Source organism: Cherax quadricarinatus, unplaced genomic scaffold, assembly GCF_038502225.1.
Source record: "Cherax quadricarinatus isolate ZL_2023a unplaced genomic scaffold, ASM3850222v1 Contig69, whole genome shotgun sequence".
Taxonomy (NCBI): domain Eukaryota; kingdom Metazoa; phylum Arthropoda; class Malacostraca; order Decapoda; family Parastacidae; genus Cherax; species Cherax quadricarinatus.
Genome location: NW_027195095.1, coordinates 313953 through 340000, shown reverse-complemented (window position 1 = coordinate 340000; position 26048 = coordinate 313953). Strand labels below are relative to the sequence as shown.

General features: G+C 50.0%; 1 protein-coding gene across 1 annotated transcript in view; it reads right to left on the bottom strand.

Annotated features, from left to right (window-relative positions):
* The window catches only part of Wnt2 (Wnt oncogene analog 2), a 215225-nt gene that overhangs the window by 24920 nt on the left and 164257 nt on the right, over positions 1–26048 (bottom strand). The window lies entirely within an intron of this gene.

The window sequence follows — 26048 nt, the reverse complement described above, 5'->3', positions numbered from 1 at the left end:
TTAATAATAATATATTAAATAACATTACTACTACTACTGCTACTGCAAATAATAATAATAATAATAATAATATAATAATAATAATAAAAATATATATATATTTATATATATATATATATATATATATATATATATATATATATATATATATATATATGTGTGTGTGTGTGTGTGTGTGTGTGTGTGTGTGTGTGTGTGTGTGTGTGTGTGTGTGTAATTAAAACTGACACCGTGTGTAGTATTACGAGAAGGTACGACAGATTTCGAACTGGAGAAGAGCCCAGCAGCCGGAGCTCAACCACACAAGCAGATGAAAGTAAATGCAGCCGGTAAATAGTGTGTCTAACTATGTCTGTCTGTCTGTATCTGTCTTCTGTCTCTGTCTCTCTCTGTCTTGTCTCTGTCTCTCTCTCTGCCTTCTATCTGTCTCTGTCTCTGTCTCTCTCTCTCTGTCTTCTATCTGTCTCTGTCTCTCTCTCTGTCTTCTATCTGTCTCTGTCTCTCTCTCTCTCTGTCTTCTATCTGTCTGTCTCTCTCTCTCTCTCTCTGTCTTCTATCTGTCTCTGTCTCTCTCTCTGTCTTCTGTCTCTGTCTCTCTCTCTGTCTTCTATCTGTCTCTGTCTCTGTCTTCTATCTGTCTCTGTCTCTCTCTTTGTCTCTATCTCTGTCTTCTATCTGTCTCTGTCTCTCTGTCTTCTATCTGTCTCTGTCTCTCTCTGTCTTCTATCTGTCTCTGTCTCTCTATCTGTCTTCTATCTGTCTCTGTCTCTCTGTCTTCTATCTGTCTCTGTCTCTCTGTCTTCTATCTGTCTCTGTCTATCTCAGTTATTATTACCTTGACCATCATCCACACTTCGTTTTTCCATGAATTCTTAATGAATTTAGTTTCACCTTTTAAGGTTAGTCTGGGCTGTGCGTCTCTCTTATTTATCTCTTGTTAGCTAAACTGGTGAGTTGTGTACTCACTGAGTTGTGTTTGGGGGTTGAGCTCACCTCCTGGACCCGCCTCTTCACAAACTGGCCGTAATATATTACGTCCCGGCCTCCAGTACCTTATCTTAACAGATCTTTAAAAGGTGAATGGAGTTTGTTAGTTAATTGGTTATTTACTAGTTGTCAAAGGCACTTGTTGAAAGACACCTGGCCTGTGTGTGTGTGTGTGTGTGTAGGACTGTATGAGTGCATGTGTTATGTGCCGAGTATGTTACATTATATTCGACATTCGTCACATAACCACTGTCATGTCCTCTCGACCAGTGAACTGGTAACTCAAAGTGTAGCAGTTCTGGGGCCCCCACTGCGCTTATTGTCCAGTTCAACCCACCAATAACGTGTAAGCCGGCTACTCCAGCCAAGGTGACATCTCACCTGTCCATCTGGCTGGGTGACAGACTTCCACAGACACTGGTCGTGACCACTCATGCCTTGAGTGGCTCTGGTTGCGCTATTACATACTCTGATATCTCAATATATTTACATTGTATAAATTGTAAATAAGTGGTGAAGGAATAAATGGGTAAAGATATCTAGCTCTGCCGTGTTTGTCTTGCCCTTGTTCTGTCCTGCTGACCGCATGTTTCACAGACCGGGCCGCGGGTCGCTGACTCCCGAAACCTTCTCCAGGTATACTCTCCACGTATAGTCTCCAAGGTCTACTCTCCACGTATAGTCTCCAAGGTCTACTCTCCACGTATAGTCTCCAAGGTCTACTCTCCACGTATAGTCTCCAAGGTCTACTCTCCACGTATAGTCTCCAAGGTCTACTCTCCACGTATAGTCTCCAAGGTCTACTCTCCACGTATAGTCTCCAAGGTCTACTCTCCACGTATAGTCTCCAAGGTCTACTCTCCACGTATAGTCTCCAAGGTCTACTCTCCACGTACAGTCTCCAAGGTCTACTCTCCACGTATAGTCTCCAAGGTCTACTCTCCACGTACAGTCTCCAAGGTCTACTCTCCACGTATAGTCTCCAAGGTCTACTCTCCACGTATAGTCTCCAAGGTCTACTCTCCACGTACAGTCTCCAAGGTCTACTCTCCACGTATAGTCTCCAAGGTCTACTCTCCACGTACAGTCTCCAAGGTCTACTCTCCACGTATAGTCTCCAAGGTCTACTCTCCACGTATAGTCTCCAAGGTCTACTCTCCAGGTATACCAGGTGATACAGGCCTCTAAAGTACCACCTGTGCTCGTGACAGTGTATGTGTGTGTATGTGTCAATGTGTTCGTTTCTGATTGTCAAACGAACTTGTTGAAAGACGCTTGGCATGTTTTTTGTGGTGTGTGTGTGTGTGTGTGTGTGTGTGTGTGTGTGTGTGTGTGTGTGTGTGTGTGTGTGTGTGTGAAGATAACCAGTTGGTAATATATAATATATTAGCTCATTGAAAATACCACACCGTAAACGTTTTGAAAGGAGCCACAGAAGTTATGAAGGTGAGTCACGAGTGGTGGTGGTTGTGGTAGTATTGTTGGTAGTAGCGGTGGTGAGTAGTTTATTTAGCTGTACTTACCTAGTTGTGGTTCCAGGGGTTGAGCCCTAGCTCCTGGCCCCACCACCCTCCTCTCAATTAACTTCCCGTGACTAATCTCACTCTGCTGGCCATGGTAACTGTGATGTACATGTTCTTAAAACCATACCTGGAGTCTCCCTCCACCACTTCACCCTCCATACTAGCCTCTAATGGAGCTGGAGTGAAGGAGTATCCTCCACGTAGCTACATATGTCAGGAACATAACTTCAGTATGCGCCAACATGATGCTGGAGATTTCAATGCACCGCACACAGCTAGACATTTCCAATTATCGTAAATTCGAAGTTTTGCTCTGAAAGGCACGGAGATGTTGACTGGTTTGATAAATTACATATAACCTGTGTACAGACAAAGTTTACCACACGGGTGAGCTTTGTCAAAAAGGGGAAATGTCCGTGTGAAAGCTCTACTGAATCACTACTGTGCTGTGACTCTCAGTCTGTCTATACTCTCAATCGCCACCTCTGTCAATGTTCATAATTAAATACAAGCTAAATTTCCGGCAATGTTGTTTATGTCTTAGTGTGAGTGTATGGAAATACACAGACCTATACTCCCCCACACCACTAACAGTTTATACATAAGATATACATTATATTAGAGTTAGATATTGTCACCGAAGTAGCTAGTTTATTATGAACATTAAAATGGTATAAAATACCGACAGATTGTTAAGTAAGACACATATGCAACAGTTAGGTATCTTTATTTCAAAACGTTTCGCCTACACAGTAGGCTTCTTCAGTCGAGTACAGAAAAGTTGATAGAAGCAGAAGATACTTGAAGACGATGTAATCAGTCCATCACCCTTAAAGTTTTGAGGTGGTCAGTCCCTCAGTCTGGAGAAGAGCATTGTCTTACCTATCCATCCTGTGGACGGTAGTGCAACACCATATGGATGCACAAAACGCCTAGGAACACATTATTAAGGACATAACGTGGTAGAAACACCAGCAGATATATTTGTTTATGTAATCAGAGGTAACAAGAGAAGCAGACCAAAAGCAGAGGCAACAAAACAGAGGAGCACGACCAGAGATTGGGGAAGGGGTGTTAGGGGAACATTTGGAGGGTAAGTGGTAGGGATTTGGTTGAGGAAGAGAAGCTTGGAAGAAGAGGGAAAGGGGGAGGTAACTCTATGAATGCTCGGACCTTGCAAAAGGGAGCACTCACCTACCCAGGATTACCAGTAATTCGCTCCAACACTAAGAAGGCTTAGGGAAAGAGCCGGGAGTATTAACGTCCAGACCTGCCCATGACTCCACGGCCCATGAACCCAGGGATACCCAGTGCAGGGATCCCCTCACGCAGGGAACACTCAGGCGTCCCTTGTGCAGGGAACCCCTTTGCAGGAATCCCTTCCCTGCACAACACTCTTGTTAAATGTCTGTTGATATTGTCTTGCTGGGCCCCCATCCTTACCCCTCGCCTGTACACTGTACACAGTTCACTGTACACTGTACACAGTTCACTGTACACTGTACACAGTTCACTGTACACTGTACACAGTTCACTGTACACTGTACACCGTTCATTGTACACAGACTTAACAAGTCTCATGGTGAGGGAAACGAGGCCTGATAATAAAGTATACAGAACGTTTCGTATTAGTGATGACACTGATTAGCTTGTTGATACTGGACAACTACACAGAGACAGTGACCATAACTTTACACAGAGACAGTGACCATAACTTTACACAGAGACAGTGACCATAACTTTAGAGAGACAGTGACCATAACTTTAGAGAGACAGTGACCATAACTTTAGAGAGACAGTGACCATAACTTTACAGAGACAGCGACCATAACTTTACAGACAGTGACCATAACTTTACACGTAGACAGTGACCATAACTTTGCACAGAGACAGTGACCATAACTTTACACAGGGACAGTGACCATAACTTTAAACAGAGACAGTGACCATAACTTTAAACAGAGACAGTGACCATAACTTTAAACAAAGACAGTAACCATAACTTTATACAGAGACAGTGACCATAATTATACAGAGACAGCGACCATAACTTTACACAGAGACAGTGACCATAACCTTACACAGAGACAGTGACCATAACTATACAGAGACAGTGACCATAACTTTACACAGAGACAGTGACCATAACTTTACACAGAGACAGTGACCATAACTTTACACAGAGACAGTGACCATAACTTTACACAGAGACAGTGACCATAACTTTACACAGAGACAGTGACCATAACTTTACACAGAGACAGTGACCATAACTTTACACAGAGACAGTGACCATAACTTTACACAGAGACAGTGACCATAACTTTACACAGAGACAGTGACCATAACTTTACACAGAGACAGTGACCATAACTTTACACAGAGACAGTGACCATAACTTTACACAGAGACAGTGACCATAACTTTACACAGAGACAGTGACCATAACTTTACACAGAGACAGTGACCATAACTTTGCACAGAGACAGTGACCATAACTTTGCACAGAGACAGTGAACATAACTTTACACAGAGACAGTGACCATAACTTTGCACAGAGACAGTGACCATAACTTTACACAGAGACAGTGACCATAACTTTACACAGAGACAGTGACCATAACTTTGCACAGAGACAGTGACCATAACTTTACACAGAGACAGTGACCATAACTTTACAGAGACAGTGACCATAACTTCACACAGAGACAGTGACCATAACTTTACAGAGACAGTGACCATAACTTTACACAGAGACAGTGACCATAACTTTACAGAGACAGTGACCATAACTTTACACAGAGACAGTGACCATAACTTTACACAGAGACAGTGACCATAACTATACAGAGACAGTGACCATAACTTTACACAGAGACAGTGACCATAACTTTACACAGAGACAGTGACCATAACTTTACAGAGACAGTGACCATAACTTTACACAGAGACAGTGACCATAACTTTACACAGAGACAGTGACCATAACTTTACACAGAGACAGTGACCATAACTTTACACAGAGACAGTGACCATAACTTTACACAGAGACAGTGACCATAACTTTACACAGAGACAGTGACCATAACTTTACACAGAGACAGTGACCATAACTTTAAACAGAGACAGCGACCATAACTTTACACAGAGACAGTGACCATAACTTTACACAGAGACAGTGACCATAACTTTACACAGAGACAGTGACCATAACTTTACACAGAGACAGTGACCATAACTTTACAGAGACAGTGACCATAACTTTACACAGAGACAGTGACCATAACTTTACACAGAGACAGTGACCATAACTTTAAACAGAGACAGCGACCATAACTTTACACAGAGACAGTGACCATAACTTTACACAGAGACAGTGACCATAACTTTACACAGAGACAGTGACCATAACTTTAGAGACAGTGACCATAACTTTACACAGAGACAGTGACCATAACTTTACACAGAGACAGTGACCATAACTTTACACAGAGACAGTGACCATAACTTTACACAGAGACAGTGACCATAACTTTACACAGAGACAGTGACCATAACTTTACAGAGACAGTGACCATAACTTTACACAGAGACAGTGACCATAACTTTAAACAGAGACAGTGACCATAACTTTACACAGAGACAGTGACCATAACTTTACACAGAGACAGTGACCATAACTATACAGAGACAGTGACCATAACTTTACACAGAGACAGTGACCATAACTTTACACAGAGACAGTGACCATAACTTTGCAAAGAGACAGTGACCACAACTATACAGAGACAGTGACCATAACTTTACACAGAGACAGTGACCATAACTTTACACAGAGACAGTGACCATAACTTTAAACAGAGACAGCGACCATAACTTTACACAGAGACAGTGACCATAACTTTACACAGAGACAGTGACCATAACTTTACACAGAGACAGTGACCATAACTTTAAACAGAGACAGCGACCATAACTTTACACAGAGACAGTGACCATAACTTTACAGAGACAATGATAATAACTTTACACAGAGACGGTGACCATAACTTTACAGAAACAGTGATCATAACTTTACACAGAGACGGTGACCATAACTTTACAGAGACAGTGACCATAACTTTGCACAGAGACTGAACATAACTATACAGAGACAGTGACCATAACTTTACAGAGATTGACCATAACTTTACGCAAAGACAGTGACCATAACTTTACAGAGACAGTGACCATAACTTTACACAGAGACAGTGACCATAACTATACAGAGACAGTGACCATAACTTTACACAGAGACAGTGACCATAACTTTACACAGAGACAGTGACCATAACTTTACAGAGACAGTGACCATAACTTTACACAGAGACAGTGACCATAACTATACAGAGACAGTGACCATAACTTTACACAGAGACAGTGACCATAACTTTACACAGAGACAGTGACCATAACTTTACACAGAGACAGTGACCATAACTTTACAGAGACAGTGACCATAACTTTACACAGAGACAGTGACCATAACTATACAGAGACAGTGACCATAACTTTACACAGAGACAGTGACCATAACTTTACACAGAGACAGTGACCATAACTTTACACAGAGACAGTGACCATAACTTTACAGAGACAGTGACCATAACTTTACAGAGACAGTGACCATAACTTTACAGAGACAAGTCACTTCAAGAGTTTTGATGGAGTTGAAAAGTCAATTAACACAGCTGCCACATCAATTAACACAGCTGCCACATCAATTAACACAGTTGCCACATCAATTAACACAGCTGTCACATCAATTAACACAGCTGCCACATCAATTAACACAGCTGCCACATCAATTAACACAGTTGCCACATCAATTAACACAGCTGTCACATCAATTAACACAGCTGCCACATCAGTTAACGCAGTTGCCACATCAATTAACACAGCTGCCACATCAATTAACACAGCTGCCACATCAATTAACACAGCTGCCACATCAATTAACACAGTTGCCACATCAATTAACACAGCTGTCACATCAATTAACACAGCAGGCACATCAATTAACACAGCTGCCACATCAATTAACACAACTGCCACATCAACTAACACAGCTGTCACATTAGTTAACGCAGTTGCCACATCAATTAACACAGCTGCCACATCAATTAACACAGCTGCCACATCAATTAACACAGCTGCCACATCAATTAACACAGTTGCCACATCAATTAACACAGTTGCCACATCAATTAACACAGTTGCCACATCAATTAACACAGCTGTCACATCAATTAACACAGCAGGCACATCAATTAACACAGTTGCCACATCAACTAACACAGCTGTCACATCAGTTAACGCAGTTGCCACATCAATTAACACAGCTGCCACATCAATTAACACAGCAGGCACATCAATTAACACAGCTGCCACATTAATTAACACAGCTGCCACATCAATTAACACAGATGGCACTTCAATTAACACAGTTGTCACATCAATTAACACAGCTGCCACATCAATTAACACAGCTGCCACATCAATTAACACAGCTGCCACATCAATTAACACAGCTGCCACATCAATTAACACAACTGCCACATCAATTAACACAGCTGACACATCAATTAACAGAGCTGCCACGTCAGTTAACACAGCTGCCACATCAATTAACACAGCTGCCGCATCAATTAACACAACTGCCACGTCAATTAACACAGCTGCCACATCAATTAACACAGCTGCCACGTCAGTTAACACAACTGCCACATCAATTAACACAACTGCCACATCAATTAACACAGCTGAAATATCAATTAACACAGCTGAAATATCAATTAACAGAGCTGCTACGTCAGTTAACACAGCTGCCACATCAATTAACACAGCTGCCGCATCAATTAACACAACTGCCACGTCAGTTAACACAGCTGCCACATTAATTAACACAGTTGCCACATCAATTAACACAGTTGCCACATCAATTAGCACAGTTACCAAACATAGACATACACTGGCAACTTGGCTAGTGACATAAACAAACACCTGCTGGCAGCTCCTGGTCTCCCTGGTTGTTGATGCTCCATTATGGCGGTGAACTTACGGTTGTAAAAGCTCTTGAAGTATGAAATAAGCATAAATATCTTTGCTATACCTCAGCAGATATGAAAGATATTATTCAAGATTTAATAGCTACGGTCAGAATCGTGAGGCTGGAGGAAAAATCTTCAAATATGAGATCTTTCAGACAGGAGGAGAAGGAACTTGCTTTGTTGCCCGAACTTAAAATTTTGCTTCCGATTTCTAGGCATTTAATGAAAGGGCGAACAGGGCTTATTTTCATCCACTGATGTGGAGGGGGCAGCTCTGGATGAGGAACATCCAGATCAGTGACATTTGAGCGGGTAAAGACAGACAATATTGTGGTTGGAGGAGAATCAAAGGCTGTGGTAATTCACGTCTAGGTGTGCGCAGTCGACGCCATTAAAAAAGAAAAACAAAAAAACAATAAATACCACAAACGAAGTATAAATGACATGATATAAACACAAGGTGGAACATAGGACTGAAGGTACTCATCACTCATCATGTAGGATTAGCATACCTATTTTAAGATACTTATGCTGTAGGATTAAGATACACTATGTTAAGATACTTATTTAGGATTAACAGCTACACGTATCTAACAGTGATGTTGTACCGTTTGTACGTCAGGAAAAATTAACTAAAATCCACCAAGAAGGCAAGAGAACCCTTACTCAAGGGGAAAAATAGAGGTTCCCTTGAACCTCGCTGGGTTAGGTCTATTTTACACTTCGGGGGAGAAAGGGAAGATAATTGTCTGGAAAACACACTGGTTGCAGACCGCCATTTCACTGGATGAACATTTCGCACTGTGTAGAGTTTTATCGTGATGTATTAAAGCTCTACACAGAGAGCGAAACGTCACGCAAGACTAAACGTAGTTCTCGCCTCTTCCAAGCGAACCAATTCCGCCCGTTTCACTTCAGTAAAAGAATTTTTATTGTCGATTCCATTCTCGACTCGTAAAACAGGCCCTTACCTGTTGCATAAGGTAATGTAAGATGATAGTATCTCTTAGCTAAATGGAGCCTGCTGCTCCTCGCACGCCATAACCTGAGACTACCCATCACAGAAACGATGGGGTTCTAACCCCTGGCCGGTGAGTACCTAAAACACAGAGGACAGTGAGCCGTGTGAGTTTCAGGACACAACAGACTGCTACTGGGCTGAGAACCCGAGGTAAAGCTCTGGCCATACATACCTCTGTTGGGGAAAGACGGAGGAGGATGAGGTTAGTAATCGAGGGACTGTGAGAGGAGGGTAAATGTGTATTTTACGAAATTATCACAAGCAATGGGGCTCATGCTGGGGCTTTATTAACCTAAGTGGGGCTTTATCACCCATGGTAAAGCGTGATGGGGTCGCCGCTTATATGCGAATTCGCTCATAAAGGATCCGTATGAAACGAAGGAAAGATGTTCTTGACGAAGCCGCCACTTTGAGTGAAACGTCGTAATATGACGTTTTGCCCAGCCTGCTTCGTCTCAGAATCACTCTTCGCCCATATACCCCATTGTTTACGTCAGCTGGGAGGAGGAGGAGGAGAGGCAGCGACGGCAGGAGCAGTAAAAACAAGAGCCCGGGATGCTACAACACATCTGCTCATCTCAATTCCTTTTTTTTTCCTATTTTTTTCATGAGGAATGTGTGTTGGGAGTGGGTGTTAGGTGAGGGACAACACGCACACCTCTCTCACTCTCTCACACACATGGATTAAGAGTGAGTAATGGGCTCGCGCGGGAATGAGCTAATTCGAAAATAGATACACCCATCTCTCGCCCCATTCCTCGAGCTGGTAAAGAGATTTCGATTTGGGGAAATGGTGCTACCATCTCTCCCTTTCATAAATCATAGTTGTCTCCAATGTCCATTAACATGCATATCTCTTACCGTATGTATGATGAAATACGTAGAAACAAGCTGAGGTATGTAGACAGATCGCAGTCAGCAGGACTAGAACCCACATGAGGGGAGTAGCATAGCTCCCCAGAAGAATAACTCCCCAGTAGCATAGCTCCCCAGTAGCATAGCTCTCCAGTAACATAGCTCCCCAGTAGCATAGCCCCCCAGTAGCATAGATCCCCAGCAGCATAGTTCCCCAGTAGCACAGCTCCCCAGTAGCATAGCTCCCTAGTAGCATAGCTCCCCAGTAGCATAGCTCCCCAGTAGCATAGCTCCCCAGTAACATAGCTCCCCAGTAGCATAGCTCCCAAGTAGCATAGCTCCCCAGTAGCATAGCTCCCCAGTAACATAGCTCCCCAGTAGCATAGCTCCCAGTAGCATAGCTCCCCAGTAGCATAGCTCCCCAGCAGCATAGCTCCCCAGTAGCATAGCTCACCAGTAGCATAGCTCCCAAGAAGCATAGCTCCCCAGTAGCATAGCTTCCCAGTAGCATAGCTCCCCAGTAGCATAGCTCCCCAGTAGCATAGTTCCCCAGCAGCACAGCTCCCCAGTAGCATAGCTCCCCAGTACCATAGCTCCCCAGTAGCATAGCTTCCCATTAGCATAGCTCCCCAGTAGCATAGCTCCCCAGCAGCATAGCTCCCCAGTAGCATAGCTCCCCAGTAGCATAGCTCCCCAGTAGCATACCTTCCCAGCAGCATAGCTCCCTAGTAGCATAGCTCCCCAGTAGCATAGTTCCCCAGCAGCATAGCTCCCCAGTAGCATAGCTCCCCAGTAGCATAGATCCCCAGTAGCATAGCTTCCCATTAGCACAGCTCCCCAGTAGCATAGCTACCCAGTAGCATAGCTCCCAGCAGCATAGCTCCCCAGTAGCATAGCTCCCCAGTAGCATAACTCCTCAGCAGCATAGCTCCCCAGTAGCATAGCTCCCCTGTAGCATAGCTCCACAGTAGCATAGCTCCCCCAGTAGCATAGCTCCCCAGTAGCATAGCTCCCCAGTAGCATAGCTCCCCAGTAGCATAGCTCCCCAGCAGCATAGCTCCCCAGTAGCATAGCACCCCAGTAGCATAGCTCCCCAGTAGCATAGCTTCCCAGTAGCATAGCTCCCCAGTAGCATAGCTCCCCAGTAGCATAGTTCCCCAGCAGCATAGCTCCCCAGAAGCATAGCTCCCCAGTAGCATAGCTCCCCAGTAGCATAGCTTCTCATTAGCATAGCTCCCCAGTAGCATAGCTCTCCAGTAGCAAAGCTCCCCAGTAGCATAGCTTCCCAGCAGCATAGCTCCCCAGTAGCATAGCACCCCAGTAGCATAGCTCCCCAGTAGCATAGCTTCCCAGTAGCATAGCTCCCCAGTAGCATAGCTCACCAGTAGCATAGTTCCCCAGCAGCAAAGCTCCCCAGAAGCATAGCTCCCCAGTAGCATAACTCCCCAGTAGCATAGCTTCTCATTAGCATAGCTCCCCAGTAGCATAGCTCTCCAGTAGCAAAGCTCCCCAGTAGCATAGCTTCCCAGCAGCATAGCTCCCCAGTAGCATAGCTCCCCAGTAGCATAGCTTCCCAGTAGCATAGATCTCCAGTAGCATAGCTCCCCTGTAGCATAACTCCCCAGTAGCATAGCTCCCCAGTAGCATAGCTCCCCAGTAGCATAGCTCCCCAGTAGCACAGCTCCCAGTAGCATAGCTCCCAAGTAGCATAGCTACCCAGTAGCATAGTTCCCCAGCAGCATAGCTCCCCAGTAACATAGCTCCTCAGTAGCATAGCTCCCCAGTAGCATAGCTCTCCAGTAGCATAGCTCCCCAGTAGCATAATTACCCAGTAGCATAGCTTCCAGTAGCATAGCTCCACAATAGCATAGCTCCCCAGTAGCATAACTTCCCAGTAGCATAGTTCCCCAGTAGCATAATTACCCAGTAGCATAGCTTCCAGTAGCATAGCTCTCCAGTAGCATAGCTCCCCAGTAGCATAATTACCCAGTAGCATAGCTTCCAGTAGCATAGCTCCCCAGTAGCATAATTACCCAGTAGCATAGCTTCCAGTAGCATAGCTCCACAATAGCATAGCTCCCCAGTAGCATAGCACCCCAGTAGCATAACTCCCCTGTAGCATAGCTCCCCAGCAGCATAGCTCCTTTGTAGACTAGCTTCCCCAGCAGCATAGCTCCCCTGTAGCATAGCTCCCCAGTAGAATAGCTCCGCTGCAGCATAGTTCCCAAGTAGCATAGCTCCCCAGTAGCATAGCTCCCCAGTAGCATAGTTCCCCAGTAGTATAGCTCCCCTGTAGCATAGCTCCCCAGTAGCATAGCTCCCCAGTAGCATAGCTCTCCAGTAGCATAGTTCCCCAGTAGCATAGTTCCCCAGTAGCATAGCTCCCCAGTAGCATAGTTCCCCAGTAGCATAGCTCCCCAGTAGCATAGCTCCCCAGTAGCATGGTTCCTTAGTAGCATAGCTCCCTAGTAGCATAGCTCCCAAGTAGCATAGCTCCCCAGTAGCATAGTTCCCCAGTAGCATAGCTCCCCAGTGGCATAGTTCCCCAGTAGCATAGCTCCCCAGTAGCATAGCTCCCCAGTGGCATAGTTCCCCAGTAGCATAGCTCCCCAGTGGCATAGTTCCCCAGTACCATAGCTCCCCAGTGGCATAGTTTCCCAGTAGCATAGCTCCCCAGTAGCATAGCTCCCCAGTGGCATAGTTCCCCAGTAGCATAGCTCCCCAGTGGCATAGTTCCCCAGTAGCATAGCTCCCCAGTGGCATAGTTCCCCAGTAGCATAGCTCCCAGTAGCATAGCTCCCCAGTGGCATAGCTCCCCAGTAGCATAGCTCCCCAGTGGCATAGTTTCCCAGTAGCATAGCTCCCGAGTGGCATAGTTCCCCAGTAGCATAGCTCCCCAGTGGCATAGTTCCCCAGTAGCATAGCTCCTCAGTAGCATAGCTCCCCAGTGGCATAGTTCCCCAGTAGCATAGCTCCCCAGTGGCATAGTTTCCCAGTAGCATAGCTCCCCAGTGGCATAGTTCCCCAGTAGCATAGCTCCCCAGTAGCATAGCTCCCCAGTGGCATAGTTCCCCAGTAACATAGCTCCCCAGTGGCATAGTTCCCCAGTACCATAGCTCCCCAGTGGCATAGTTTCCCAGTAGCATAGCTCCCCAGTAGCATAGCTCCCCAGTGGCATAGTTCCCCAGTAGCATAGCTCCCCAGTGGCATAGTTTCCCAGTAGCATAGCTCCCCAGTGGCATAGTTTCCCAGTAGCATAGCTCCCCAGGGGCATAGTTTCCCAGTAGCATAGCTCCCCAGTAGCATATCTCCCCAGTGGCATAGTTCCCCAGTAGCATAGCTCCCCAGTGGCATAGTTCCCCAGTACCATAGCTCCCCAGTGGCATAGTTTCCCAGTAGCATAGCTCCGCAGGGGCATAGTTCCCCAGTAGCATAGCTCCCCAGTAGCATATCTCCCCAGTGGCATAGTTCCCCAGTAGCATAGCTCTCCAGTGGCATAGTTCCCCAGTAGTATAGCTCTACAGTGGCATAGTTCCCCAGTAGCATAGCTCTCCAGTGGCATAGTTCCCCAGTAGCATAGCTCTCCAGTGGCATAGTTCCCCAGTAGCATAGCTCTCCAGTGGCATAGTTCCCCAGTAGCATAGCTCTCCAGTGGCATAGTTCCCCAGAAGCATAGCTCTCAAGTGGCATAGTTCCCCAGTAGCATAGCTCCCCAGTGGCATAGTTCCCCAGTAGCATAGCTCTCCAGTGGCATAGTTCCCCAGTAGCATAGCTCTCCAGTGGCATAGTTCCCCAGTAGCATAGCTCTCCAGTGGCATAGTTCCCTAGTAACATAGCTCTCCAGTGGCATAGTTCCCCAGTAGCATAGCTCTCCATTGGCATAGTTCCCCAGTAGCATAGCTCTTAAGTGGCATAGTTCCCCAGTAGCATAGCTCCCCAGTGGCATAGTTCCCCAGTAGCATAGCTCTCAAGTGGCATAGTTCCCCAGTAGCATAGCTCCCCAGTGGCATAGTTCCCCAGTAGCATAGCTCCCCAGTGGCATAGTCCCCCAGTAGCATAGCTCCCCAGTGGCATAGTTTCCCAGTAGCATAGCTCCCCAGTGGCATAGTTTCCCAGTAGCATAGCTCCCCAGGGGCATAGTTTCCCAGTAGCATAGCTCCCCAGTAGCATATCTCCCCAGTGGCATAGTTCCCCAGTAGCATAGCTCCCCAGTGGCATAGTTCCCCAGTACCATAGCTCCCCAGTGGCATAGTTTCCCAGTAGCATAGCTCCCCAGGGGCATAGTTCCCCAGTAGCATAGCTCCCCAGTAGCATATCTCCCCAGTGGCATAGTTCCCCAGTAGCATAGCTCTCCAGTGGCATAGTTCCCCAGTAGTATAGCTCTCCAGTGGCATAGTTCCCCAGTAGCATAGCTCTCCAGTGGCATAGTTCCCCAGTAGCATAGCTCTCCAGTGGCATAGTTCCCCAGTAGCATAGCTCTCCAGTGGCATAGTTCCCCAGTAGCATAGCTCTCCAGTGGCATAGTTCCCCAGTAGCATAGCTCTCAAGTGGCATAGTTCCCCAGTAGCATAGCTCCCCAGTGGCATAGTTCCCCAGTAGCATAGCTCTCCAGTGGCATAGTTCCCCAGTAGCATAGCTCTCCAGTGGCATAGTTCCCCAGTAGCATAGCTCTCCAGTGGCATAGTTCCCTAGTAACATAGCTCTCCAGTGGCATAGTTCCCCAGTAGCATAGCTCTCCAGTGGCATAGTTCCCTAGTAACATAGCTCTCCAGTGGCATAGTTCCCCAGTAGCATAGCTCTCCAGTGGCATAGTTCCCCAGTAGCATAGCTCTCAAGTGGCATAGTTCCCCAGTAGCATAGCTCCCCAGTGGCATAGTTCCCCAGTAGCATAGCTCTCCAGTGGCATAGTTCCCCAGTAGCATAGCTCTCCAGTGGCATAGTTCCCCAGTAGCATAGCTCCCCAGTAACATAGTTCCCCAGTAGCATAGCTCCCCAGTGGCATAGTTCCCCAGTAGCATAGCTCTCCAGTGGCATAGTTCCCCAGTAGCATAGCTCTCCAGTGGCATAGTTCCCCAGTAGCATAGTTCCCCAGTAACATAGTTCCCCAGTAGCATAGTTCCACAGTAGCATAGTTCCCCAGTAGCATAGCTCTCCAGTAGCATAGTTCCCCAGTAGCATAGTTCCCCAGTAGCATAGCTCCCCAGTAGCATAGCTCTCCAGTAGCATAGTTCCCCAGTAGCATAGTTCCCCAGTAGCATAGCTCTCCAGTAGCATAGTTCCCCAGTAGCATAGTTCCCCAGTAGCATAGTTCCCCAGTAGCATAGCTCCCCAGTAGCATAGCTCTCCAGTAGCATAGTTCCCCAGTAGCATAGTTCCCCAGTAGCATAGCTCTCCAGTAGCATAGTTCCCCAGTAGCATAGTTCCCCAGTAGCATAGTTCCCCAGTAGCATAGGTCCCCAGTGGCATAGCTCGCCAGTAGCGTAGTTCCCCAGTAGCATAGCTCCCCAGTAGCATAGCTTCCCATTAGCACAGCTCCCCAGTAGCATAGCTACCCAGTAGCATAGCTCCCAGCAGCATAGCTCCCCAGTAGCATAGCTCTCAAGTGGCATAGTTCCCCAGTAGCATAGCTCTCCAGTAGCATAGCTCGCCAGTAGCATAGCTCCCCAGTGGCATACCTCGCCAGTAGCATAGTTCCCCAGTCTCACACTAGAGATCACTCAGCCACTGTACCACCCACTCATATTTTGCCTGCCAGATAACTGTTGTTCAGGATTACTTCTGTAGGGAAAGAATCAGAGAACTCCAGGGAGAATGATATGCCTCACTCCATGACATTCTTTAGCATGAGAACCTAAACTTAATTCTCTGAACCAATTACCAGTCAGTAGACTGCACAATAGAAACAGCCAGTTAGATTTTGTCCAGAGTGTCCTGGACAGTGAAGTCTGTCTACGTCTTCCTCTCATAAACAAATAACTATCCTCATTTTTTTGTCCAACTTGTTATTGTGATGTTTCTTGCTACATTTCGTGTTTCATCTCACATACCACCAGTAGCGTCTTGGTACTGGTGGACGGTACTGGTGGACGGTACTGGTGGACGGTACTGGTGGACGGTACTGGTGGACGGTACTGGTGGACGGTACTGGTGGACGGTACTGGTGGACGGTACTGGTGGACGGTACTGGTGGACGGTACTGGTGGACGGTACTGGTGGACGGTACTGGTGGACGGTACTGGTTGACGGTACTGGTGGACGGTACTGGTGGACGGTACTGGTGGACGGTACTGGTGGACGGTACTGGTGGACGGTACTGGTTGACGGTACTGGTTGACGGTACTGGTGGACGGTACTGGTGGACGGTACTGGTGGACGGTACTGGTGGACGGTACTGGTGGACGGTACTGGTTGACGGTACTGGTGGACGGTACTGGTGGACGGTACTGGTGGACGGTACTGGTGGACGGTACTGGTGGACGGTACTGGTGGACGGTACTGCATGTAAAATACCACTAAACTGGCATTATTGATAAGAAAATTTTTTGATGTGCTGGGTTGGTGGTTCAGGTTTGCGTGAACTGAAGTATTAATATAGGCAATAATGTGCATAGCTACGAACGAGTAATGCTGGTCAAGTCCAGGTTCAGCACTGGTTCAGCACTGGTTCAGCACTGGTTCAGCACTGGTTCAGCACTGGTTCAGCACTGGTTCAGCACTGGTTCAGCACTGGTTCAGCACTGGTTCAGCACTGGTTCAGCACTGGTTCAGCACTGGTTCAGCACTGGTTCAGCACTGGTTCAGCACTGGTTCAGCACTGGTTCAGCACTGGTGCAGCACTGGTTCAACACTGGTTCAGCACTGGTTCAGCACTGGTTCAGCACTGGTTCAGCACTGGTTCAGCACTGGTTCAGCACTGGTTCAGCACTGGTTCAGCACTGGTTCAGCACTGGTGCAGCACTGGTTCAGCACTGGTTCAGCACTGGTTCAGCACTGGTTCAGCACTGGTTCAGCACTGGTTCAGCACTGGTTCAGCACTGGTTCAGCACTGGTTCAGCACTGGTGCAGCACTGGTTCAACACTGGTTCAGCACTGGTTCAGCACTGGTTCAGCACTGGTTCAGCACTGGTTCAGCACTGGTTCAGCACTGGTTCAGCACTGGTTCAGCACTGGTTCAGCACTGGTTCAGCACTGGTTCAGCACTGGTTCAGCACTGGTTCAGCACTGGTTCAGCACTGGTTCAGCACTGGTTCAGCACTGGTTCAGCACTGGTGCAGCACTGGTTCAGCACTGGTTCAGCACTGGTTCAGCACTGGTTCAGCACTGGTTCAGCACTGGTTCAGCACTGGTTCAGCACTGGTTCAGCACTGGTTCAGCACTGGTGCAGCACTGGTTCAACACTGGTTCAGCACTGGTTCAGCACTGGTTCAGCACTGGTTCAGCACTGGTTCAGCACTGGTTCAGCACTGGTTCAGCACTGGTTCAGCACTGGTTCAGCACTGGTTCAGCACTGGTTCAGCACTGGTTCAGCACTGGTTCAGCACTGGTGCAGCACTGGTTCAACACTGGTTCAGCACTGGTTCAGCACTGGTTCAGCACTGGTTCAGCACTGGTTCAGCACTGGTTCAGCACTGGTTCAGCACTGGTTCAGCACTGGTTCAGCACTGGTTCAGCACTGGTTCAGCACTGGTGCAGCACTGGTTCAGCACTGGTTCAGCACTGGTTCAGCACTGGTTCAACACTGGTTCAGCACTGGTTCAGCACTGGTTCAGCACTGGTTCAGCACTGGTGCAGCAATGCAGTCACAGATGGTGGGCTGGTGACCGTATATAACAAGACAGCCTAGTACAGTGTGTGGGAACACACAGTGTGTACGAACACACAGTGGGAGAGAACACTGGGGGTGGGAACACACAGTGGGTGGGAACACACAGTAGGTGAGAACACACAGTGGGCGGGAACACACAGTGGGTAGTAACACACAGTGGGCGGGAGCACACAGTGGCTGGGAACACACAGTGGACGGGAACACACAGTGGGCGAGAACACACAGTGGAAGGGAACACACAGTGGGTTAGAACACACAGTGAGTTAGAATACACAGTGGGTGGAAACACAGAGTGGGTTAGAACACACAGTGGGTGGGAACACACGGTGAGTGGGGAACACTCAGAGGGTGGGGAACACACAGTGGGTGGGAACACACAGTGAGTGGGAACGCAGAGTGGGTGGGGAACACACAGTGGGTGGGAACACAGAGTGGGTGGGGAACACAGTGGGGGTGGGAACACACAGGGGGTGGGGAACACACAGTGGGTGGGAACATACAGTGGGTGGAAACACACAGTGGGTGGGGAACACACAGTGGGTGGGGAACACACAGTGGGTGGGAACACACAGTGGGTGGGGAACACAGAGTGGGTGGGAACACACAGTGGATGGGGAACAAACAGTGGGTGGGGAACACACAGTGGGTGGGGAACACACAGTGGGTGGGGAACACACAGTGGGTGGGAACACACAGTGGGTGGGGAACACACAGTGGGTGGGAACACACAGTGGGTGGAAACACACAGTGGGTGGGAACACACAGTGTGTGGGGAACACACAGTGGGTGGAGAACACAGAGTGGGTCGGAGCACACAATGGGTGGGAACACACAGTGGGTGGGGAACACACAGTGGGTGGGGAACACACAGTGGGTGGGAACACACAGTGAGTGGGAACGCAGAGTGGGTGGGGAACACAGAGTGGGTGGGAACACAGAGTGGGTGGGGAACACACAGTGGGTGGGAACACACAGTGGGTGGGGAACACACAGTGGGTGGGAACATACAGTGGGTGGAAACACACAGTGGGTGGGGAACACACAGTGGGTGGGGAACACACAGTGGGTGGGAACACACAGTGGGTGGGGAACACAGAGTGGGTGGGAACACACAGTGGATGGGGAACAAACAGTGGGTGGGGAACACACAGTGGGTGGGGAACACACAGTGGGTGGGGAACACACAGTGGGTGGGAACACACAGTGGGTGGGAACACACAGTGAGTATGAACGCAGAGTGGGTGGGGAACACAGAGTGGGTGGGAACACAGTGGGTGGGGAACACAGAGTGGGTGGGAACACACAGTGGGTGGGAACACACAGTGGGTGGAAACACACAGTGGGTGGGAACACACAGTGTGTGGGGAACACACAGTGGGTGGAGAACACACAGTGGGTCGGAGCACACAGTGGGTGGGAACACACAGTCGGTGGGGAACACACAGTGGGTGGGAGCACACAGTGGATGGGGAACACACAGTGGCTGGGGAACACACAGTGGATGGGAATACACAGTTGGTGGGAACACACAGTGGGTGGAGAACACACAGTGAGTGGGGAACACAAAGTGGGTGGGAACACACAGTGGATGGGGAACACACAGTGGGTGGGGAATACACAGTGGGTGGGAACACACAGTGGGTGGGAACACACAGTGGGTGGGAACACACAGTGGGTGAGGAACACACAATGGGTGGAACCACACAGTGGATGGAGAACACACAGTGGGTGGGGAACACACAGTGGGTGGGGAACACAGAGTGGGTGGGAACACACAGTGGATGGGGAACACACAGTGGGTGGGGAACACACAGTGGGTGGGAACACACAGTGGGCTAGAACACACAGATGGTGGGAACACACAGTGAGTTGAAACATACAATGCGTGGGAACACACGGTGAGTGGGAGCACACAGTGAGTGGGAACACTCAGTGGGTGCGAACACACAGTGGGTGGGAACGCTCAGTGGGTGGGAACACACAGTGGGTGGGGAACACACAGTCTGTGGGAACACAGAGTAGGTTGAAACACACAGTGGGTGGGAACACACGGTGAGTGGGAGCACACAGTGGGTGGGAACACTCAGTGGGTGGGAACACACAGGATCCAGGACTGCCAACATGGATCTGCAATTACCAGAGACGATAAGAGAACATCCTGGACCATAACATTGGTGGTGACCCTCCAGAGGTAGATAAGAGGAGAGGATAAGAATGGGCAGGGGAGAGGAGAAGAATGGGCAGGGGAGAGGAGAAGAATAGGCACGGGAGAGGAGAAGAATAGGCAGGGGAGAGGAGGAGAATGGGCAGGGGAGAGGAGAAGAATAGGCAAGGGAGAGGAGAAGAATGGGCAGGGGAGAGGAGAAGAATGGGCAGGGGAGAGGAGGAGAATGGGCAAGGGAGAGGAGAAGAATAGGCAGGGAAGAGGAGAAAAACGGGCAGGGGAGAGGAGAAGAATGGGCAGGGGAGAGGAGGAGAATGGGCAGGGGAGAGGAGAAGAATGGGCAGAGGAGAGGAGGAGAATGGGCAGGGGAGAGGTGAAGAATGGGCAGGGGAGAGGAGAAGAATGGGCAGGGGAGAGGAGGAGAATGGGAAGGGGAGAGGTGAAGAATGGGCAGGGGAGAGGAGAATGGGAGAGGTAAAGAATGGGCAGGGGAGAGGAGAAGAATGGGCAGGGGAGAGGAGGAGAATGGGCATGGGAGAGGAGGAAAATGGGCAGGGGAGAGGAGAAGAATGGGCATGGGAGAGGAGGAGAATGGGCAGGGGAGAGGTGAAGAATGGGCAGGAGAGAGGAGAAGAAAGGGCAGGGGAGAGGAGGAGAATGGGCAGGGGAGAGGTGAAGAATGGGCAGGGGAGAGGAGGAGAATGGGCAGGGGAGAGGAAAAGAATGGGCAGGGGAGAGGAGGACAATGGGCAGGGGAGAGGTGAAGAATGGGCAGGAGAGAGGAGGAGAATGGGCAGGGGAGAGGAGAAGAATGGGCAGGGGAGAGGAGGAGAATGGGCAGGGGAGAGGTGAAGAATTGGCAGGGGAGAGGAGGAGAATGGGCAGGAGAGAGGAGAAGAATGGGCAGGGGAGAGGAGGATAATGGGCAGGAGAGAGGTAAAGAATTGGCAGGGGAGAGGAGGAGAATGGGCAGGATAGAGGAGAAGAATGGGCAGGGGAGATGAGGAGAATGGGCATGGGAGAGGAGGAGAATGGGCAGAGGAGAGGTGAAGAATGGGCAGGGGAGAGGAGGAGAATGGGCAGGGGAGAGGAGGAGAATGGGCAGGAGAGAAGAGAAGAATGGGCAGGGGAGACGAGGAGAATGGGCATGGGAGAGAAGAATCTGCTTGGGAGAGGAGGAGAATGGGCATGGAAGAGGAGGAGAATGGGCATGGGAGAGGAGGAGAATGGGCAGGGGAGAGGAGAAGAATGGGCATGAGAGAGGAGGAGAATGGGCATGGGAGAGGAGGAGAATGGGCAGGGGAGATGTGAAGAATGGGCAGGGGAGAGGTGAAGAATGGGCAGGGGAGAGGTGAAGAATGGGCAGGGGACAGGTGAAGAATGGGCAGGGGACATGTGAAGAATGGGCAGGGGAGAGGTGAAGAATGGGCAGGGGAGAGGAGAAGAATGGGCAGGGGAGAGGTGAAGAATGGGCAGGGGAGAGCAGAAAAATGGGCAGGGGAGAGGAGGAGAATGGACAGGGGAGAGGAGAAAAATGGGCAAGGGAGAGGTGAAGAATGGGCAGGGGAGAGGAGACTGGGCAGGGAGAGGTGAAGAATGGGCAGGGGAGAGGTGAAGAATGGGCAGGGGAGAGGTGAAGAATGGGCAGGGGACATGTGAAGAATGGGCAGGGGAGAGGTGAAGAATGGGCAGGGGAGAGGAGAAGAATGGGCAGGGGAGAGGTGAAGAATGGGCAGGGGAGAGGTGAAGATTGGGCAAGGAAGAGGAGAAGAATGGGCAGGGGAGAGGACGAGAATGGGCAAGGGAGAGGTGAAGAATGGGCAGGGGAGAGGTGAAGAATGGGCAGGGAAGAGGAGAAGAATGGGCAGGGGAGAGGTGAAGAATGGGCAGGGGAGAGGTGAAGAATGGGCGGGGGACATGTGAAGAATGGGCAGGGGAGAGGTGAAGAATGGGCAGGGGAGAGGAGAAGAATTGGTAGGGGAGAGGTGAAGAATGGGCAGGGGAGAGGAGAAAAATGGGCAGGGGAGACGAGGAGAATGGACAGGGGAGAGGAGAAAAATGGGCAAGGGAAAGGTGAAGAATGGGCAGGGGAGAGGAGAAGAATGGGCAGAGGAGAGGAGGAGAATGGGCAGGGAGAGGTGAAGAATGGGCAGGGGAGAGGTGAAGAATGGGCAGGGGTGAGGTGAAGAATGGGCAGGGAAGAGGAGAAGAATGGGCAGGGGAGAGGTGAAGAATGGGCAGGGGAGAGGTGAAGAATGGGCGAGGGACATGTGAAGAATGGGCAGGGGAGAGGTGAAGAATGGGCAGGGGAGAGGAGGAGAATGGACAGGGGAGAGGAGAAAAATGGGCAAGGGAAAGGTGAAGAATGGGCAGGGGAGAGGAGAAGAATGGGCAGGGGAGAGGAGGAGAATGGGCAGGGAGAGGTGAAGAATGGGCAGGGGAGAGGTGAAGAATGGGCAGGGGAGAGGAGAAGAATGGGCAGCGAAGAGGTGAAGAATGGGCAGGGGAGAGGTGAAGAATGGGCAGGGGAGAGGAGAAGAATTGGCAGAGGAGAGGAGGAGAATGGGCAGGGAGAGGTGAAGAATGGGCAGGGGAGAGGTGAAGAATGGGCAGGGGAGAGGAGAAGAATGGGCAGCGAAGAGGTGAAGAATGGGCAGGGGAGAGGTGAAGAATGGGCAGGGGAGAGGAGAAGAATTGGCAGAGGAGAGGAGGAGAATGGGTAGGGGAGAGGTGAAGAATGGGCAGGGGAGAGGAGGAGAATGGGCAGGGGAGAGGAGGAGAATGGGCAGGGGAGAGGTGAAGAATGGGCAGGGGAGAGGTGAAGATTGGGCAAGGAAGAGGAGAAGAATGGGTAGGGGAGAGGAGAAGAATGGGCAAGTGAGAGGTGAAGAATGGGCAGGGGAGAGGTGAAGAATGGGCAGGGAAGAGGAGAAGAATGGGCAGGGGAGAGGTGAAGAATGGGCAGGGGAGAGGTGAAGAATGAGCAGGGGAGAGGAGAAGAATAGGCAGAGGAGAGGAGGAGAATGGGCAGGGGAGAGGTGAAGAATGGGCAGGGGAGAGGTGAAGAATGGGCAGGGGAGAGGAGAAGAATGGGCAGGGGAGAGGAGGAGAATGGGCAGGGGAAAGGTGAAGAATGGGCAGGGGAGAGGAGAAGAATGGACAGGGAAGAGGTGAAGAATGAGCAGGGGAGAGGTGAAGAATGGGCAGGGGAGAGAAGAAGAATTGGCAGAGGAGAGGAGGAGAATGGGTAGGGGAGAGGTGAAGAATGGGCAGGGGAGAGCAGGAGAATGGGCAGGGGAGAGGAGGACAATGGGCAGGGGAAAGGTGAAGAATGGGCAGGGCAGAGGTGAAGATTGGGCAAGAAAGAGGAGAAGAATAGGCAGGGGAGAGGAGGAGAATGGGCAGGGGAGAGGTGAAGAATGGGCAGGGGAGAGGAGAATGGACAGGGGAGAGGAGGAGAAGGGGCAGGGGAGAGGAGAAGAATGGGCAGGGAAGAGGTGAAGAATGGGCAGGGGAGAGGTGAAGAATGGGCAGGGGAGAGGAGAAGAATTGGCAGAGGAGACGAGGAGAATGGGTAGGGGAGAGGTGAAGAATGGGCAGGGGAGAGGAGGAGAATGGGCAGGGGAGAGGAGGAGAATGGGCAGGGGAGAGGTGAAGAATGGGCAGGGGAGAGGTGAAGATTGGGCAAGGAAGAGGAGAAGAATGGGTAGGGGAGAGGAGGAGAATGGGCAAGGGAGAGGTGAAGAATGGGCAGGGGAGAGGTGAAGAATGGGCAGGGAAGAGGAGAAGAATGGGCAGGGGAGAGGAGGAGAATGGGCAGGGGAGAGGTGAAGAATGGGCAGGGGAGAGGTGAAGAATGGGCAGGGGAGAGGAGAAGAATGGGCAGGGGAGAGGAGGAGAATGGGCAGGGGAGAGGAGGAGAAGGGGCAGGGGAGAGGAGGAGAATGGGCAGGGGAGAGGTGAAGAATGGGCAGGGGAGAGGAGTAGAATGGGCAGGCAGAGGTGTAGAATGGGCAGGGGAGAGGTGAAGAATGGGCAGGGGAGAGGAGAAGAATGGGCAGGGAAGAGGTGAAGAATGAGCAGGGGAGAGGTGAAGAATGGGCAGGGGAGAGAAGAAGAATTGGCAGAGAAGAGGAGGAGAATGGGTAGGGGAGAGGTGAAGAATGGGCAGGGGAGAGGAGGAGAATGGGCAGGAGAGAGGAGGAGAATGGGCAGGGGAGAGGTGAAGAATGGGCAGGGGAGAGGTGAAGATTGGGCAAGGAAGAGGAGAAGAATGGGTAGGGGAGAGGAGGAGAATGGGCAAGGGAGAGGTGAAGAATGGGCAGCGGAGAGGTGAAGAATGGGCAGGGAAGAGGAGAAGAATGGGCAGGGGAGAGGTGAAGAATGGGCAGGGGAGAGGTGAAGAATGGGCAGGGGAGAGGTGAAGAATGGGCGGGGGACATGTGAAGAATGGGCAGGGGAGAGGTGAAGAATGGGCAGGGGAGAGGTGAAGATTGGGCATGGTAGAGGTGAAGAATGGGTAGGGGAGAGGAGAATAATGGGCAGGGGAGAGGAGTAGAATGGTCAGGGGAGAGGAGAAAAATGGGCAAGGGAAAGGTGAAGAATGGGCAGGGGAGAGGAGAAGAATGGGCAGGGGAGAGGAGGAGAATGGGCAGGGAGAGGTGAAGAATGGGCAGGGGAGAGGTGAAGAATGGGCAGGGGAGAGGTGAAGAATGGGCAGGGGAGAGGTGAAGAATGGGCAGGGAAGAGGAGAAGAATGGGCAGGGGAGAGGTGAAGAATGGGCAGGGGAGAGGTGAAGAATGGGCGGGGGACATGTGAAGAATGGGCAGGGGAGAGGTGAAGAATGGGCAGGGGAGAGGAGAAGAATGGGCAGGGGAGAGGTGAAGAATGGGCAGGGGAGAGGAGAAAAATGGGCAGGGGAGAGGAGGAGAATGGACAGTTGAGAGGAGAAAAATGGGCAAGGGAAAGGTGAAGAATGGGCAGGGGAGAGGAGAAGAATGGGCAGGGGAGAGGAGGAGAATGGGCAGGGAGAGGTGAAGAATGGGCAGGGGAGAGGTGAAGAATGGGCAGGGGAGAGGAGAAGAATGGGCAGCGAAGAGGTGAAGAATGGGCAGGGGAGAGGTGAAGAATGGGCAGGGGAGAGGAGAAGAATTGGCAGAGGAGAGGAGGAGAATGGGTAGGGGAGAGGTGAAGAATGGGCAGGGGAGAGGAGGAGAATGGGTAGGGGAGAGGAGGAGAATGTGCAGGGGAGAGGTGAAGAATGGGCAGGGGAGAGGTGAAGATTGGGCAAGGAAGAGGAGAAGAATGGGTAGGGGAGAGGAGGAGAATGGGCAAGGGAGAGGTGAAGAATGGGCAGGGGAGAGGTGAAGAATGGGCAGGGAAGAGGAGAAGAATGGGCAGGGGAGAGGTAAAGAATGGGCAGGGGAGAGGTGAAGAATGAGCAGGGGAGAGGAGAAGAATAGGCAGAGGAGAGGAGGAGAATGGGCAGGGGAGAGGTGAAGAATGGGCAGGGGAGAGGTGAAGAATGGGCAGGGGAGAGGAGAAGAATGGGCAGGAGAGAGGAGGAGAATGGGCAGGGGAAAG